Genomic DNA, 18128 nt, shown 5'->3' with positions numbered 1-18128 from the left:
TTGTCCTTTAGGGTTGCTGTGAGTGGGAATTGACTCAAAGGCCATGGGTTTTGGTTTTGGTTTATACCTCTGAGGGAAACTGAGGCTCAGAAAAGTCTCCTGACTTGCTCAAGGATATGTAGCTAGTAAATGGTAGAGCAAGAATGTAAAGCTGGATCAGGTTCTGATGAAGTCTTCTTCCCTCTTGAGTCCACCAGTTGGCCTTTTCTGCCAGTCAAAGAGCTCAGAGTCAGCCATTTGGGAAGATAGTTTACTCTCATGAGATCCTGGAAGCAGCATCGTCCTTGTTAATCTAGAGCTCCTGGTTTACATAAGTAATTCATGATGTATTTTATTGACTTTTGGTAATTATTCACACACACAGACATTCACTGGGTGATCTTAATCCTGATTTACGCTTACAGCTTAGGTGAATCTGTTCAGGGAAATGACAGGATTTAGAAGGCATCTTGGCCCTAATCTCAAAGAACAGCCACCCCATTCTTGAAACCCTCTGATTGAACGCTTTCCCTCAGCTTCCCTTAGCCTTTCCTCTTACCCATCCCACAGACCTTGAATCAAAGTCCAAAGACATCTCTGCTTCCTGATGCAGCTTTCCTAGGGAGTGCACTGAATTCAGAGAAGAAACTTATGTGAACAGCACAGTTGTTTGTCCATCTCATAGTCCACCATCTTTTAGAATTAAAACCATTTTTGAATTTCCTGCCAAGGAAGAAGTGGCTAAAATGTTATCCTGGGCAGCCTTTACTTCTATTTGTGTTCACAGAAAGCTCTAAATCAGAATATGATCTCTGTTCAAGACTTCAGGCAAATGAAAAATAGTTTCTGCTGACAAAAAGCATGGCATTTTTAATATGCAACAAGAAAAGGATGTCAGTGCTCCATGGCTGTGGCAGAGGGTACTGGATGAGTGAAGCATTTTCATAGCCCAGAAGACTAACCAGCCTCACCCACAGCTCCCACATTCCTTCAAATCAAAACTACTACCAAATGAGCCTCTTCACTTCTTCTCCTCTCACTACACCTAGAGCTTGCCATCTTTGTGACTTTGTTCACACTGTTTTCCTTGCCCTAATGTCCTTTGCCAGTTACCCCAGTCAGTGAGCACTTACTGTGTGCCAGGAATTGTTCTAGGTGCTGTGGATAAATTAACACAAAATCCCTCCCTTTGTGTAGCTGGCATTCAAGTGAATAGAGACTGACCAGAAACAATGTATCAATTGTATCAGATGGAGATAAGGGTATGTCTTAATTATCTAGTGCTGCTATAACAGAAATACCACAAGTGGATGGCTTTAACAAACAGAAATTTATTTTCTCACAGTTTAAGAACCAAAAAAAAAACCAAACCTGTTGATTCCGACTCATAGTGACCCTGTAGGACAGAGTAGAGCTGCCCTATAGGATTCAAACTGCCGACCTTTTGGTTATTAGCCAAGCTCTTAACCACTGTGCCACCAGGGCTCATAGTTTAGGAGGCTAGAAGTCTGAATTCAGGGTGCCAGCTCTAGGGGAAGGCTTTCTGTCTTTGTTGGCTCTGGGGGAAGGTCTTTGTGTCCTTTCGACATCTTTGGGCCTAGCGTTCCTTGGAGATTTCCATGTGTCTTGGCATCAGTCTTCTCCTGGGTCTAGGGCATTCTCAGTGCACGGACCCCAAGTCCAAAGGACACTCTGCACTCCTGGCTCTTCTTTCTTGGCAGTACTGAGTTCCCTTTTCTTTGCTTGCTTCTTTCTCCTTTTATCTCTTGTAAGATAAAAGGTGTGACTCAAGCAAGGGTGGTACATCCCACCCTAATTCTCATTAACATAACTAATCATGCCTCATTAACATAATGGACAACTCACTCCCAAATGGGACCATAACCACAGGCATAGAGGCTAGGAGTTACAACACGTAATTACATCAGATCACAAAATGGAGGACAACCACACAATACTGGGAATCATGTCCTAGCCAAGCTGACATGAATTTTGGGAGACAATTCAGTCCATGACAGGGTAATAGAGAATTTTGGGGAGTTGCAGCGCTAAATAGGGTGGCCAGGGAAGGCCTCACTAAGAAGATATCACTTGAGCAATGACCTGAAGGAGTAAGGGAGCAAGCCATGCAGCTATCTGTGGGGTCTGCACCAGTGTGCCTAGTGTGTTTGAAGACCATTTAGGGGCTCAGTGTGATTGAAACAGTGCGTAGGGAGCTGGAGGGAAGTAGGAGTAGTGAGGTCAGAGAATGAATGGAAGGTCACATGGTTTGAGCCTTGCAGAGCACTGCAAGGAGTGAGATGGGAAGTCAGAGGAGTGACATGATCTGACTTAAGTTTTAATAGGACTGTTATGGATTGAATTGTGTCCTCCAAAAATGTGTGTCAACTTGGCTAGGCCATGATTCCCAGTATTGTGTGATTGTCCACCATTTTGTCATCTGATGTGATTTTTCTACGTGTTGCAAAATCCTGCCCCTATGATGTTAGTGAGACAGGATTAGAGGCAGTTATGTTAATGAGGCAGGACTCAGTCTACAAGATTAGGTTATGTCTTGAGTCAGTCTCTTTTTAGTTATTAAAAAAAAAAAGGAAGTGAGCAGAGAGACGGGGAACCTCATTATCACAAAGCAAGAAAAGCCAGAAGTGGGTGTCCTTTGGATCCAGGGTCCCTGTGCTGAGAAGCTCCTTGACCAGGGGAAGATTGATGACAAGGACTTTTCCCCAGAGCTGACACACAGAGAAAGCCTTCCCCTGGAGCTGGCACCTGGAATTCGGACTTCTAGCCTTCTAGACTGTGAGAGAATAAATTTCTCTCATTAAAGCCATCCACTTGTATTTCTGTTGTAGCAGCACCAGGTAACTAAGACAAGGACCATTCTGACCACTGTGTGGACAGTAGTCTGGAAGGGTGCAAGCTTAAAAGTGGGGAGACCATTAGAAGGCAACTGCAGTTATCCAGGTGAGGGACAGTGGAGATTTGGAAAAGGGTGGTAGTGATGGTGGTAGGGAAAGTAGTCAGATTCTATATATAATTTGATGGTAGAGCTGACAGAATTTGGATGGGAGTGTGAAAGAATAAAGAGTCAGTCCCAACACCAATATTTATAGGCCTGCAACGTGATGCCTGCACTCCCTTAAGGGTTAGCTCTAGCACCTGCTCCTCTGTGAAGACGTTTTTGGGCACTTCAGGAACCTGTCTCTCTTATAAACAAATATTATTTATGGGCCATTTATCAAATACTGCCCTGAGCCAAGGTCTTTTCTTTTAAATGCTTCTATGTCTAAACTTCCCAAGTAGCCTGTAGACTGTTACAGAGCTGAAACTTGTGTCTGATACTTGTCAGTATCCCTCAAGGTTCAAGAAATGGTGTCTAGCAAACAGGAATAAAAATGATCTAAGTACGAATTGATTTAGGTTTATGGAGTCTTGGTACTTCTACCGAGGAGGCTTGTCACAGCCGTAGGGATGGGGGCTGTGAAGAATCCAGGGACTGGACACAAACATAGGGGCTTAGAGTAGTGCAAGGCGGAGGTCAGAACAGCCTTTTGTGGGAGAAGGTGTGCATCCCAGAGCAGCCAGGCCTCTTCCTACCGAATACACCCTGGTGTGGTATACATGGTGTTGGGGGAAACTCTCCAGCAGTACTAAAAGAAGAGCAAAATAGACAAAGGAACAACAACAACAAAAAAGGCTGGAGTGAGTTTTAGATTCTGTTAGTTTTAATGCTCAGAGTTGTTCAAAAATTGTATTTACTTTCAAGGGGTCCCCAGAACCCTTGGGTCCCAAATCGTTTTTTTTTTTTTTTTTTGAGAAGGCTCATATTTATTGTCTTGAAATCTTATGGGGTGTGTGTGTGTGTGTGCATACGTGCATGTGTGTGACATCAGCAGTCAAGGTCTTGGGAAATTTGAAGAAGGTAGAGCTGATGGCTGCCTTATCTTCCCTGCTAGCATTTCCAAAACCAGAGAGGAGAGTATAGTGTCAGGGGCGTGTGTGTGTGTGCGCGCGTGCGCGCACCTACATAGTTAAGCTTCAAGGTTTGTTGGTAGTTCTTGATCTACCACCAGTCCTAAATAGCCAGATAAGGAGGTAGAGAATGAAGCTTCTGGAGATGAGGGACATGTTGCTGCTCAATAAGTTCTTGCTCAGTAAGTGTTGATTGGTTGATAGATGAACCTTAGGGCTGGGAAGTAAGATCCTGGTTTCAAAGTCAGTTCCTCACCAAGGAAGCTTAGAACAAGGGGGACTATTCAGCTTGTTGTTAGGTGTCATCGAGTTGATTTAGACTCATAGCAACCCCATGTGACAGAGTAGAACAGGCCCATAGGGTTTCCTAGGCTGTAATCTTTGCAGGAGCAGATCTCCAGGTTTTTCTCCTGCAGAGCCACTGGGTAGGTTCGAACCACCAACCTTTTGCTTAGCAGCTTCTAGACCAGTTTTTCAAACTCTAGATTGAGATCCATTAGTAGGTTATAAGATCAATTCTGTGGGTTGAAACCAGCAAAAATGAAATAAAACAGAATATAAGATATCAAAATGCCTTTATGAAGTAATGATGGTATTTTTGTTTCAGTTTCGTGTTTCTGTGGATGTGTGTCTGCGTATGCCCTAGGTTGTTGTTGTTAGTTGCCATCGAGTCGATTCCAACTCACAGTGACCCTGTATGTGCAGAATAGAACTGCACCACAGAGTCTCCAAGGTTTTGACCTTTCCAAAGCAGATCTCCAGGTGGGTTCGAAATGCCAACCTTCCGGCTAGTAGTCAAACACTTAACCATTTGCACCACCCATGGATTCCATGTCCTAGGTAGCAGTGTCAAATATATTTCAAAAAAGTTTGAAAAACCACTGTTCCAAACAACATGAAGGCAACTGGTGAGATCTACTTTAGTGCAAGGCACCTCACTCCTTGAGCCCTTCCTCAAATGCCAAGACCACTGAGCCCAGGGTTTTCCAGGAGGCAGCTAGCGCCTGGGCCAAACTCACTCATGAATGTCTTAAACTGGAATGAATAGCCTTTCTCCAGCTTACGTTCTTGATTACACACACACAGGTACCAGCAGATGCACACACCTTCACCTAGAACAGTTGTTTCCCCCCGGGAGACAGTCCTAAGGCCCAGCCTATCCTCAGAACTCAGGGTTCATCCAAGGATGAAATCCAAGAGAGGGGGCTGTCAGTTTCTTACCAGAAGATGCCTATAAAGCTTCATTAAAAAGGTCTTCTTCTCTGCCCTCCCTACCACATACTACCATTGGCTGAAGCCATGTGTCTGAGTCCTGATTAAGCATGCACTCCCAAGCAAGGAGCATTGACTTCCCCTTAATTGAGGCATAATAATTAGAGCATTAGCACATTAGGAGGGTGAGACAGCATGTTTAGCTTTTGTGATTAATTATCTGAGGATTGTAATAAGTTGTTAAGACATTCATTACACTGGCATGTTTACTGCTCTAGATTGCACAGGCAACCCTTTGCTGTAGCAAGTGGTAACATGTTGAAGTTGTAACATGTCTAAGGATGTGGCTGTGATGGAGGCATGCAGGGGTGAGGGCAGGTAAGCTTGTCTGTGGAGCACCACAGCCCTGTCTGAGGGAGCCCGAGTCAAGGCCTGCTGCTTTGCTTCCTGGTCAGGGATGTAGAATTATTACTATTATTTTTTGAATGTAGATGAAGATGAAATCAGGACACTGAGCTCCCTAAGTTGAATGCTTTTTCAGTCCTAAATCAAAACCAAACCAGTTGCTGTAGAGTGCCTTACAACTCGTGCTGACCCCATGTGTGTCAGAGTAGAAATGTGCTCTGTAGGGTTTTCAATGGCTGATTTTTACAGAAGTAAATTGTCAGGCCTTCCTTCTGAGGTACCTCTGGTTGGACTCAAACCTCCAACCTTTGGTTAGAAGCTGAGCATGTTTACAATTTGCACCACCCAGGAACTCCAAAACCAGTTGCTGTCGAGTTGACCCTGACTCATGGCAATGCCATATGTATCAGAGTAGAACTGTGCTCTGTAGGGTTTTCAATGACTGATTTTTTGGAAGTAGATCACCAGAGCTTTTTTCCAAGGTGCTACTGAAAAACTCGTTGCTGTTGAGTCACTTCCGACTCACAGAGACCCTATAGGACAGAGTGGAACTGCCCCACAGGGTCTCTAAGGAGTGGCTGGTGGATTCGAATTGCCAACCTTTTGGTTGGCAGCGGAGCTCTTAACCACTGTGCCACCGGGGCTCTAAGGTGCCACTGGGTGGACTCAAACCACCAATCTTTCAGTTAGCTGCCGAGCACATTAACCAGTTGCACCCCTCAGGGACTCCTTTCAATCCCAGAGGTCAGGAACAGTATAAAACCAAATACAGGCTTGTGGCCCTTCCCCTGGCTACCCTGCAATGATGAGTCTCTGCTCTGCAGCTGGGAAGACTGCACAAGGGAACAGAATGGTGGGGCGAAGCCTGGGGGTTCTGAACTGGGCAGGAGTAAGGAGGGCAGCTTGGAAGTCTCGGGACAGGAGACACCGTGTATTGTGTTTCCAGTGTCATGGCTTGTGGCCACCCATGTTGGAAAGACATAAACATAGCCTGGGTGTGCAGAGTGCTGGGGAAAAACAACTATTGGTGGAATTTAAAAAGATAACAACAACTTATTATTGAGGGAGAAAAGCAGCTTCAGGAACCTGAACCTGGAGGGATCATTTAATCATTGTTTTGGGTTCTTTGTGTAAACTTCTTTGGGAGGTGGTTACCTATTCCTGTTGGGAGGGGAGTTCTGGGAGAGAAGCCCAAGAGGTGCATGGGATACCCATTGTGACCTAATGCTGAGTAACTAAGTGTTAAAATCAACCTTTGTCTAAAGCCAAGTATGTATTATCATTGGAGAATGAACTTCTGGGTTACAAGACTAAATACCAAATTTAATTTTATACATTTTATTATTCCAACAATTTTATTATTGAAAATTTCAGTAGTCAGATTTTAAAAGTCTTACACTGTAGTGCAGGAGAAATAAATTCTCAACTCTGCTGACCACTAGGTAGCCCCTGAGATCGCCATGCTATGCAGCTACTATCCTATAGCCTCGCTCGTCTCGGCTGAGGTGGGTGGAGGAGTATGAATCACGGCTTAAAAGAAATTAAACAACTAAATAGCCCATACATTTCTTCAAGATTATTTTGTTTAATGTTATAAATGCCAGCATTAAAAATCCCTGCATTTTATCTAATCTCTATTACTCTGGTTTAGATTGTTGTTTACATTGTAATAAACAATTGTGGGTACAAAAAGATATAATATTCTTCTAAAAGTTGTCTAGATAACACACTCCTATTAATTTCCCATTAATTTTTCCCATTTATTTAGCAATTTGAAAGTTCTTAATAACTAATTTTGCTCATAAATTAACAGCTTTCAAAATCATCATTAATTTTTGTAGCATTTTACTTTTGCAACAATAAGTATATATTTAAGCTGTAACTGACTGGTAGAATTTCAGCACACAAAGCACACGAAGATTTTCACTCCAAGGTTTACGTGCAGTGCTTCCCTATATGTGAAAATAAATATTCAGATGTTAACAATAAATTCAAATACCACTTCTTGTTTATTTTACTAATGTAGCTACCCTGACTGGAAAGGATGGTGACCTAAATGATGAGACAATCGTTGATCACACAGAAGTTCAGAGGTTCCAAAAATGACTTCGAAGTGGGCCTTGGTTGTTTAGACTCCCAGTGGCCACAGCTGAACAGAACAGCAGATTTGGGCCAAGCCATAAAGCTGAAGGCCAATTTTGTTGCATCCCAGTCTCAATTGTAAAAATGCTACTGCAGCTTCTGCATAAGGGTGGATGACCATTACCAAGTGTTTGGGGCTAGAGTGTTCTGGGCAGGGCTGAGAAGGCATAATTTAAACTGAGGGAACTGAGGTCCAGGACCTCACAGGGAGCCAAGCAGAACCTAGACACAAGCTCCCTCTAATATCTTGCTGTACTGACAAGGGGAGAGCTTCTTCACTCAGCCTCTTCTTGCCAGGATCCCCTTGGTAGTGCAAATGGTTGACATGCTCACTGCTAACCGAATGGTTGGAGGTTCAGGTCTGTCCAGAGGCACCTCAAAAGAAAGGCCTGGTAATCTGTTTCTGAAAAATAAGCATTGAAAACTCTCTGGAGCAGTTCTACTCTGATACACATGGGGTTGCTGTTTGTCCGAAACGACTCAACGGCAACTGATTACTGCTTTCTGGCCAAGGACGCTGCCTGGGGAAGGAAACGGGAGGGAGCTGTTAGACTGAGCTAGAGCTAGTGGGAATTACCAGCCTTCAGAGCCCCAAGAAAGCTGGTAACCCAGATATGTAGAGAGGAAGCAGGTAGGGGCCCAGGTACTGGCCCTCTGTCCTTTCACTTCCTATCTCCTCACTGCAGAAAGTTTCTTCCCCAAATCCCTTTGAGAATGTTCAACTGCAAACTCAAGCAAGTCATTCCAGGCCTCTTTAGCTTGGGGGTTATCATGGATTGAGTTGTGTCCCCCCAAAATATCTGTCAACTTGGCTAGGCCATCTTTCCCAGTATTGTATAATTGTCCACCATTTGTCATCTGATGTGATTTCCCTATATATTATAAATCCTATCTCTATGGTGCTGATGAGATGGGATTAGCAGCAGTTATGTAAACTCAGTCTACAAGATTAGATTATGTCTTAAGTCAGTCTCTTTTGAGATGTAAAAGAGAGAAGCGAGCAGAGAGACAGGGACCTCATACCACTGAGAAAGCAGCGCTGGGAGCAGAGTGTGTCCTTTGGACCCAGGGTTCCTCTGCAGAGAAGCTCCCAGACCAAGGGAAGACTGATGACAAGGACCTTCCTCCAGAGCCAACAGAGAGAGAAAGCCTTCCCTTGGAGCTGATGCCCTGAAGTTGGACTTCTAGCCTACTAGACTGTGAGAGAATAAATTTCTCTTTGTTAAAACAATCCACTTGTGGTATTTCTGTTAACAGCAGCACTAGATAACTAAGACGGCATCTTAGGAACTGCCTGCCCTAAGGGAGGCAGATACCTTTTAGACCACAGAGCACACCACTGACCTCCTGATGAGCTTCAGAGCCTCTGGAGTACACACGTGCTTTCTCAGCTCAAAACTTTCCTCCTCACTTTCTTTTTCTCTCTGCCTGCTATCCTGCTTAGAGCATTAAATGTAGCGCAGTTTGGTATATCCCACTAGACCATCACTAAGAGCTTGGAAGGTGGAAGTTATCGTTTTTAAATACATTTCAAGTCTTCCACACATATCTGGGTACAGCAAACATTAAAAATTAATGCCTCTAATAATAAAACCAGAATAACGATGTTGTTATTACTAATTGTAATTTATTGCGAACTGGTGGTGTGTTAAGTGCTCTGAAGAACGTAAAGGTAAAAAACAGCCTTCTTTGAATAGGTGAGTGGGAGGAATGATTTCCCCACTCCTAGTATTACCTATATTTTGATACTTAATTACAGAACTATCAGCAGGGACACCATCTTCCTGGTTATAGACCTAAATTGCCCTGTGAACAGTGGGGGAGAAAGAAGGAAGTCTTTGAACCACTGAAAGTGCTTGGCTGGAATCAAAAGACATTTGATAGTATTAGTTACCTTTTAATGTATGCCATCAATCTCTCTACTAGATAACCAGTACCTTGAAATTCAGACTATTTTGTATCTCCCAGTGCCTGTTACCGTGTCTCAATTTGCATTATTGTAAGAGCTCTTAAATTGAATTGTGTCGCTACGTCTTTTTGCCCCTACTAAATTGTAAACTCTTTGAAAGTCACAACAATGTCTTATTTATCTTTGTATCCACTGTTCTTTGCAGTGCTCTGTGCTCCTAAGATGTGTTGAATTTAGTTGTATGTGGTGTTCAACAAATAATACTTCATCAGTTAAATGTTAAGCTATGCTTAAGTTTTCTCACAGCTCTGATATTCCTACACATTAGTTAGACATGTGGTTCTCCATTTACTCATTCATTCATTCATTTTTTTATTCATTCATTTTTTTGCTTAATACTAATCACTATGCTGAATGTCAGTGGTTCAGAGGGGAACCAGACAGACATATCTGTGCCCTCTTGGACCTATTTTCTAATAGGACAGACAAATAAGCATGTGAATAGGCCAAAACTTCAGATCATAATAAATGCTGATAGGTGAGTTACAAATAAAGGTCGAGGAGGAAGGAGGCTACTTCAAAGAAAGTGGTCAGAAAAATTCTCTCCAACACCTGGAAGCCCTGGGCCTTATCCGCATGTGCTCTGGGAGGATTCTTCTGAGGTTGAAATCATTGACTGTTAAATTTGTTGTAGTTTATTTATTCATTCACGTAGTAATTCATTAAACATTTGTTGAGTCATGAGTGTGGGGCTCTGCACTTGGCTCAGAGGATCCAGAGATGAATATGACACAACCCCTGCACTTGAGGAACTTACAATCTAACCAAGCAGAGTGACATGGAGATGTGTAATTACAGTAGATTCCAATGAGCACCACAGTGAAGGAACCAGGATTATGGCTCCCTGCTTTTTGTACCTTCTCAGCTCCTGCCCCAGTGTCTCTTTGTGGCAGGGTTTCAGTGACAATTTGTGGAACGATATCGAATGGAATGGGTGGAGTAGAAGTCGCTGGTAGAAAAGAACAGGTAGAGAGGCAGAAGTTGCTGCAAACTTGAGCAGCTTAATACTTTAAATTGGGCGCTGGTCAGGCCTATACAACAGACTCATTCTTCATTTGAATTTACTCCCTGCGGAATTAATTGCTAAAGTTCTTTAGAAAGCAGCAGGGAAGCATTACTTGCTCAGAAGACATTCTAACTTAGTTAGGCTTGTGCCTAGGACATAATTCTGAGAGGAGGAATCAGGTTTTATATCCTTCGTATTTCCTGCCAAGCCCATCAGATTACTTAATTCATGTAATACATATACATGTATCTATCTATATATCTATATATATGAATTAAGTGTATGTAGATATAATTTGTTTATGTATAATATACATATAGCATAAATATACATTATATGTATATAATACAAATATATATATGATGTTTGATTGATTGGAAGTCAAAAACCAAAGAAAGAAGGGGATTTTTGGTTTCTGAAAGAAAGGCTGTGCTCTCTGTCCCCTACAAAAAGAAGTGACACAAGAATGTCAAAAGACAATTTAAAAGGAGGAACACAGGGTTATTTGTTCCTCCTGGTTATTGCATGTAAATCGCTTCCTTGTCTGAGAGATCATGTTCCATGGGGACCAGTGAGTGACAGGCTTAATATTGTTGGTCCCTGTGCAATGGAGTGAATTGAGTTCTTCCCCCCAGTAGTGGGGTGATTGTGTCTAGAATACTGAGCACAGGAGGTGGGCATTAATTAGGGCTAATGGCCTATAATTGGAGCTGCCTTTATTCCTCTTTCTATTCTCTAAGTCTGGGACTGTCAGAAGGCTCGTTTTCACTGAAGCGTCATAATTAACGCTGAGCCTAATGTGAAAGGCAGATGAGGTTGAAGCTCAAAATAGCTCAGAGCTACCCAAGGGTTATGTGTGCAGAGCTGAGGGAGCAGCGTGGGAAAAGAAGAGGCTGGCATTTAGGTTGACCTCCAAATATTTTCCTTTCAAAGAGAGAGTTCGGGGGCAACACACCAGTCTTCCTTTCATGTTCCTAGAAGGAGAACTCTAAAATATTGAAATATTTACTGATGGACTGAGATTACAGAATCTGGGGCTCCGGAAGTTGCAGGAATCACACATGGCAAGCTTCAAATCCTTTGCTTTCCATTTTCCTTGTTTGTAAGGGTAGATTTCCTTCCTCTGAAGTTGACTTTTTCTTTTTGGGTAGAAGCTCAGGGACCTTGGAGGGCTGTTAAGTGCAATAATGTCTGTGCCTTGGAATACCTTGGAAAAAAATTCAAGATATTTCTCTTATTGCTGCTGGTCTTTCAATTCCCCTGAACTCTGAGAACCATTTAAGTGATGACTTCGTGAGGAGGCTAGTAGAAAAGCAAGACCAATATATTTCTTCACTTGGCAGCTCCCATGCAGCAAAGGACCCTAGGTGCACTTAAAATCACTATCATATTCTCACTCTTTCCCCTTTGGTTCTGCTTTGAACATAATGAACTAAACACCTGCAATTTATCTCCTAAGAAGACCAGATTTCACGAACCTTCCAGCAGGTGGCTTGCGTTACCCCTTGCACACATGCACAGATATTTACTTAATTCTGTTAAATTGGAGAAGTGGGAGAAAGGTAAGATATGAGTGACCACATCTGCCACATCCCGACTCAGGTCCCCAGTTAAGAGAGAGTGACAACACAGGAAAGGGGAAAACTGGAACTGATGAGTAGTTTAGGTTCTCTAAGTCAAGGGCACTTGTTGGATTTTTAAGACAAATAGTCATTGGCTTAATTTCCATCTCAAGCCATTTATTGGAAGGGGATCCTTAAACATATGAAATCTCCTTTTCCTACCATGGGCAGACACCAGAGGAGACTCACATGATGCTAGGGTATAAAGAGGAAGAAGACACTGGTTGCTGATTTGCTTGGGGGTGATTGCCATGTATTCTTATGGGGGACAGTGTCTTATTAAATTAGCTGTTAAACAGGGTGCTTCCTTGGTTTGGGAACCTCAAGCCATGCGGCCTACTCTGGTGGATGGTGTGCCAAGATAGGAAATGACACCCAAGTTACTCACAGCCAGCTGCAGATTCACAAATGCTGGAGGCATCCATGTAGAAAACAGCTGATTTATATTTGTATAGTGTTTTTATGACCTAGTGTTGCTGTTGTTTTAAATCTGCTCCTTTTGGGCAGTAATCTACCGAGTCATTAAGTTGCTATAGCAGTAGATGTCTCTTGGATAATTTGGATTTTTATTCTGATGGTTGGCCATCTTGGCAATATTGGGGATAAGTATTGGGGGTAAATGATTTTCCTTCTCTCAGAGTAATCTGGAGCTTTGTTAGGATAAGCCTAAATGATTATAGAGATGCTGTTTTCTGATTTTCAAACTTCCACCAAAATTTAGTAATTTACATGAGCTAAAATACTTGCAAAGTGCCAGCCAAAGCCAGTCAACGTAAAACTCTTAGAGCTACTTGGAGAAGGGTCACTGAGTAGCTGTGAACCTGTCATGGGTGTTTTTGGGACTGACTGGATACATATAGCCAGGGTTGAGAAACAGTGTTCAGCTGGCACGCATTGGTGTGACCGTACTGAACCTGTTGTGATGGGTGCCTGGCTGTACTGATTGTTTTATTGTTTGACTGTCACATCTGCATGCAGCCCACTGTTTTGTTTTTATGGTGGCACCAAGGTGTTTTGAAGGAAAGATGGTGTTGCTTTCCATAAACTGAATCTTAAAAGCCCGGAGATAAAGCCCCAGATCTCTGCACTTGTTCCATAATATATCTTTAGTGGCCTGGCATTATTCACTATTTTCTCTTTGCTAACTTTTCTAAAATGTTAGAATTTAGAGAAACATGAGAAAATAGGTGGCTTTTAGAAAACTTCAAGTTTCTTACAACTAGAGACCAGGAAAAAAAGACATGTTGGAAGAGATTAGCAGATAGGGCTGTGAACAGGCAGATTGTGAAGGGCAGTGAATACCATGCTGTAGTTGTTTGGGAAAGAACACTGAGGACATGGGTTAAAGTCTCAGCTCCATTATGTACCACATATGTGACCCTGGGAAAGTCACACCTGTTCTGTTTCTTAATCTGTCAGATGGGGAGAAGACCTCACTGAAAAGACCCAGGTTCTTTTTATATTTCTACTCTGCCATCCTCAGAGTGTTAGCACCTCTCGTGGTTGCAAGAGGGCTGCTGTAGCTCCTGATATCACATAATCACACATCAGTGTCCAAATGCAAACACAGGACCTTTCATAGACTCTAAGATGCCATTGATGGTAAGATGCACCATTATTTTCTATGCTACCAACCAAAAACAGCATGGCCGATTAGATTATGAGACACTATTGATTATAAAATGCATTCTGAGTTATCTGATTGCTGAAATACAATATACATTTTCCTAGTGTTTCTAAGAATGTCTCTTAAAGGTTTGCCATACCCTTCCTCCTCCACCAGCAGACTTCCCGCATGCCAGTCCTTAAACCAATCCCTGCAACTACCACAATCTTTGAGCTTTCTTGTGTACATCCTCTTATTCTCTTGTCTCCTGGATCCTTGGCTGTTTGCACTGACAGGTCCATGCAAGTCAACAACGTTGTACTAAGTCTGGCTCCTCCCACCACTCTTGCACTTAGGTGAAGCACACCACCAGCAGGGCAGGGAACCAACAGTTGACACAACCCAAAATGCAGGGGAGTTAACCCCTTATGGGGCAAAGTTTTACCAATGAGAGACAGAGAATGGGAAGGGACTTGTAGATAAACTCCTTTATTCCTCCCCCTGATGGCCTGTTCTGAAGCAAGTCTGGAGATACCTCGAGTGGCCAAGTAACTTTATGTCTCTTTGTGCCATGATGGCCATCCTGATAAAGGATCAACTTTTATTTACTTCCCATTCTTCTCTGCCTTACTTCTCTCTTCCTTCACTTTTAGGGCCCTGGCATTGCACCTCTCAATAACATAGCAGCAGTTAAGCCTTGCCTCAGGCTAACACAATCACCAGAATTACCTCAAACGAATCAGGATGTATTCTAGTTACTTGGAGAAGGGGTAGACCTCAGAAGAAAATCAAGGCTCTGCCAACATGGAAGAAAAATGACATGTCTATTGAGTGGATGATCAAAAGTGTTTAGTTAATGCCTGCTCTGTTTCACTGGGTTGCTATATGAGTTAAATGAGATAATGAGGTATGAATACACTCAGGCAACCATAAAATAACATGAAAATGTAGAGTTGTAATCTGACTTGTGGTTATTCACAAGTTCCAGAACCTTACTATTAATTCCCTCATTTAGTAAAAATCATTTAACGAGTACCTACTATTTGCTAGTCATGGTGCTGGCATAGATGATACAATAGTTGCTGTCCTAAAGGAGCTTCTTATTTAAAGGGGACGTGAGCAAGTAAATGATAGGTGACTGCAGTTTTCTAGAGAGTAAGTAGAGGGTATATTGGGAGAACAAGGAAGGTAAATCAAACTCAGATTAGGGAAGTCAGACAAAACTTTCTGGACATAGGAATATATAAGCTAAGAACTGGAGGATGAACAGGATAGGTGATGGGGGTGGAGAGTGTGCTAGGAAGACAGAAAAGCATATACAAAGGTGAAGAGGTGAGAGAGGGCATGGCGTTATTTATTATGACTAGAATAGTAAACAGAGGTCAGTTTTTGAAGCACATAGAAGGAAATTTGCACTTATCACAAAGGCAACAAAGAGTTACTGAAATATTTAAGAGGTGTAGTTTTAGAAAAATTTCTTCAATAATGGTAAAATGAATGGACTTTTTTGTGGGGTGGAGAGGCAAGATGGGAAGCAAGTAAGGAAGTTTGGAGACCACTATGTAACATGATATTTCCTTTTGTCTCATTCAGTTTTGAAGAGTTTTCCTTAACAGGAATATGTCTCAGAGTTTTGGATTTCACGAAAGGAGCCCTGATGGCGCAGAGGTTAAGTGCTTGGCTGCTAACCAAAAGGTCACCAGTTTGAACCACCAGCTGCTCCATAGGAGAAAGATGTGGCAGTCTGCTTTTGTAAAGATTGCAGCCTTGGAAACCCTATAGGGAAGTTCTACTCTGTCTTATAGGGTCATTATGAGTTGGAATTGACTCCACAACAATGAGCAATGGGTTACAGATCCTACTTGTGTCCCTGTTGGTGGCATTTGAAAAGAGAGCTTAGCATTTTCAAGTAAAGGAGGAAGGGATTCTAGTGGCTTTTACAACACACAGTCGTTTACTTAATGGCTCTCACTTTCCTTTTGTCTGTGCCAGTTAGTTCTGATTAGATCAGGAGCGCTAATAAGTGCAAGGTCGATGAGGTGACTCCCCCAGAGGGAGTCAGTTACCCCTCCTGAGAGAAGAAACACAGACTGAATCTGTTTGTGGTGGTCATCTTGCAGCCAGGAGCCACTGCTTACAAAGTGTACATGGGGCATGTACACTAGTGTAATCATTCATTTGTTCATTCTTCCTTTAGTCTTTTGTTCACTTATTCATTCACTCAGTTAATCATTTTTCTTTTAATGTGCACTTACTGAACATCTTCTATGAACAAGGCGCACTGTGAGGTGTTGTTTTTACAAAGGAGCCCTCGTGGTGCAGTGGTTGAGAGCAATGGCTGTGAACCAAAAGGTTGGCAGTTCAAATCTACCAGCTGCTCCTTGGAAACCCTCTGGGTAGTTCTACTGTGTCCTGCAGGGTCGCTATGGGTTGGAATTGACTCCACAGCAATGGATTTGGTTTTTTTTTTTTTGGTTGTTACAAAGATGAACTAACATAGGCCTTGCCTCAAAAAGGTCTAGTGGGGAAACAGATGAGAAAATAAAAGATGCTCGCATGGTGTGAGAGTGCTATGAGTGAGCTATGCAGAAAATGCTATGAAAGTACAGAGGAGAAACATAATCCTCATAAACACAGCCTTCATGGTGTGGGTCAAAGAGAAAGGGGAGATAAAGCAGTGGGAAGTGGCATATTATAGCAGAGAGAGAGCTTTAAGAAGCTCATCAAAGAAGAGATGCTTGAGCAGAGTTTTGAAGGATGAGTAGAAATCAGCCTGGCTGGGGTGGTGGAGGTGGAGCTGGGCTTGTTACTCCAGGTAGAAGGGAACACACAGGAAAAGTGTGAAGGTGTGTGACACCATTGTGTCACAGCATGATATGTGCAGGAAACAGCAAGTTTACCAGGAATGGAGAGACATGGTTGAGTCTGGGGAACATGAGGCTGGGAAGGTGGGCAAGAGGCAGATAGTAAGTGTCCTTTTATTCCATGGTAAGAAGTTTGACTTTATCTTGAAGACACTAAGAGGCTATGAGATTTTTAAACAGAAGAGTGATAAACATTTTCATTTTTGGAAAATGAATTTATTTAGGAATGTGAAGGGTATGTGGGCAAATTTGAAAGCAGAGAGACAATTACCGGTATGTTTATTGAGAATCTACTCTCAATGTTGTTTGTGCTATTGATGGTGGATCGGTTGCACCATTATGTTTTGCCCATACAGCATGTGTAATAGAAATGGAGAAGGAGATCAAAACTATCCCATAAATATGAAGATATACAATGTTTGAGGGAAGATGCTGTCTTGAAATCTCAGTATGTGGGAGAAGTATTCTAGACTTGACTAAGGAAATTATGAATTCTGTAATAACAATGAAACTTTCACCCCTTTTAACCACTTATTTATCTAGCATATGCTTTTTATTCCTTTAGTAGCTACCACACATCTGTCAGTTTGTCATACTGTGATGTCTTCAGTATTGCTGTGATGCTGGAAGCTATACTACCAGTATTGCAAATACCAGCAGAGTCACACCGGGTGGACAGGTTTCAGCAGAGCTTCCAGACTAAGACAGACTAGGAAAAAAGACCTGGCAGTCTACATTTGAAAAAACTGACCAGTGAAAACTTTATGAATAGCAGTGGAACATTGTCCAATATAGTGCTGGAAGATGAACCACATGGGTTGGAAGGCACTCAAGATACAGCTAGGGAAGAGCTGATTCCTCAAAGTAGAGTTGACTTTAATGACATAAATGAGGTAAAGCTCTCGGGATCTTTACTTACTGATGTGGCACTAGTCAAAATCATCCATTAATAATCAGAACATGGAATGTATGAAGTATTAATCTAGGAAGATTGGAAATCATCGAAAATGAAACCCTAAGCATTAGTGAGCTGAAACAACTGGTATTGGCCATTTTAAATTAGTCATATGGTCTACTATGTCAGGAATGAGAAATTGAAGAGGAATGATGTCACATTATTGTCAAAAAGAACATTTCAAGATCTATCCTGAAGTACAGTGCTGTTAATGATAGAATAATATCCATACGCCTACAAGGAAGACCAGTTAATACAAATATTAATCAAATTTACACACCAACCACTAATGCTAAAGATGAAGAAATTGAAGATTTTTATCCACTTCTGCATTCAGAAATTGATCAAACAAGCAGTCAAGATGCATTGATAATTACTGGTGATTGGAATGCAAAAGTT

The sequence above is a fragment of the Trichechus manatus genome, unplaced genomic scaffold, assembly GCF_000243295.1.
Source record: "Trichechus manatus latirostris isolate Lorelei unplaced genomic scaffold, TriManLat1.0 scaffold00021, whole genome shotgun sequence".
In the NCBI taxonomy this organism is placed as follows: domain Eukaryota; kingdom Metazoa; phylum Chordata; class Mammalia; order Sirenia; family Trichechidae; genus Trichechus; species Trichechus manatus.
This window is presented reverse-complemented; position numbering follows the sequence as displayed.